This window comes from Convolutriloba macropyga, unplaced genomic scaffold, assembly GCF_964194025.1.
Source record: "Convolutriloba macropyga unplaced genomic scaffold, txConMacr16.3 SCAFFOLD_4726, whole genome shotgun sequence".
NCBI lineage: Eukaryota > Metazoa > Xenacoelomorpha > Acoela > Convolutidae > Convolutriloba > Convolutriloba macropyga.
The window spans coordinates 5,538-7,500 of NW_027449560.1; the positions used below are offsets into that span (position 1 = coordinate 5,538).

Sequence of the window (1,963 nt, forward strand, 5' to 3'; positions counted from 1 at the left end):
GTTACTAGTAACCTTGTGTTACGTCATATGGCCAAGAGAGCATTTGAAGGCGAAACTTCTGCATGGGGAAGCTGCATCATGAACAAAAGTTTATATCGAGTATTATGTTGACGTTAGTAGGCCCTGGCCGAAAGCGCAGCATGTGAAAGGTATAGATAAAAGTTAGCGTTGCAGTCAGTACTGTGTAGTTACTAGTAGCTGGATTTAAGCTCGAAATGAGACACTGTTGGTGAAACTTCATCATGAGAACGTCACAAGCTGATCACGCTCTATGATATGACTAGTATTATGTTGCTTCTAGTAGGCTAAGCGCAAGCCGAAACATCAACATGTGAAAGTCGTAGAATTTTGCAATCAAACTGTGGCTAGTACTGTGATGTTACTAGTAACCTTTTCTTACGTCATATGGCCAAGAGAGCATTTGAAGGCGAAACTTCTGCATGGGGAAGCTGCATCATGAACAAAAGTTTATATCGAGTATTATGTTGACGTTAGTAGGCCCTGGCCGAAAGCGCAGCATGTGAAAGGTATAGATAAAAGTTATCGTTGCAGTCAGTACTGTGTAGTTACTAGTAGCTGGATTTAAGCTCGAAGTGAGACACTGTTGGTGAAACTTCATCATGAGAACGTCACAAGCTGATCACGCTCTATGATATGACTAGTATTATGTTGCTTATAGTAGGCTAAGCGCAAGCCGAAACATCAACATGTGAAAGTCGTAGAATTTTGCGATCAAACTGTGGCTAGTACTTTGATGATGCTTGTAGCCAACCGAATTGGTTGAAAAGCCCAATAAGTAAGCTAACTTGGGAGAGCTTGTTGGAAACCAAATGCTACTAGATTGGTCCAAATACATCCTTCAACAGGGGATCACTTGGCTCGCTTTACGAAGAGGAGCACAGCTATATGTGTTAATTCGGTATGAATCGCAAGATTTGTTTACCGACCTCTCTAACGCAAAAGGCGGTCTCGGCTTCGGCTGTTGACTGCGTCCGATTCAGGGTTATATAACTCTCGATTGAACACATTGATGTTCTATTGTTGGTGCTTCCAATAAAATTGGAACACTTAAAGCAGAACCGATTCAAATAATAGCATTCTGATCAATGATTGCATTCCTTGATCAAGAACTGCTGGAGTCATTGTGATGGCGAATTTTCTTCATAAGAAAATTGCAAAGAGACGGAACTTAATGAGACTAGTATTATGTTGTTTCTAGTAAGCGGAAGCTGAAACAGCAACATGTGAAAATCAAGTTTTGTTCAATGATCTCGAGGCGATAAGTACTATGAAGCAACTAGTAGCCTAAGCATGACTCAGATTTGAGACAGTCAAAAAGACTGGCGAAACTTCTTCACATGAAAGTTACATAGAGAACTACAAATGTATACAGCGAGTATTATGTTGTTTCTAGTAGGCGAAAGCTGAAACATCAACATGTGAAAGTTGTCTGCAAACTGTAGAACGATATGTGATTAGTACTGTGCTGTTACTAGTAGCCAGTCTGACTGTAGAAGCCAAGACAAAGGGAAACTAATGCATCTGAAAAGGACAAGTTATGGAAAGGTATGCACGATAAGTATTATGTTGTTTCTAGTAAGCGGCAGCTGAAACATCAACATGTGAACGTCGTTGTGTACAGTAACCTAGAACTATATAGTCCTTAGTAACGTGCATTTACTAGTACCTGTAATTGGTATTCAGACTCAGGCAGTTTGGAATAGTTTGGCAAAGATGCACCAGAGAAAACTGGGATTTGATACAGAAATTGTTGAATACAAGTATTATGCTGCTTCTAGTAGGTTGAATCCGAAACATCAGCATGTGAAAATTGAAAACATTTCTGGTTCGAATTGTCACAAGTATTTGGTGATCTGAGTAGCCAAACTCACTACAACGCCAATTGAAGGCAAAAATTCTCAACGGGAAAAGCTATTCTCATTGAATGAGCTAACAAGACGAG

General features: G+C 40.0%; 1 pseudogene; it reads left to right on the forward strand.

Moving 5' to 3' along the window:
- Nucleotides 1-854: 854 nt before the first annotated feature.
- Nucleotides 855-1,006, forward strand: LOC142355142 (5.8S ribosomal RNA; annotated as a pseudogene).
- Nucleotides 1,007-1,963: the final 957 nt, after the last annotated feature.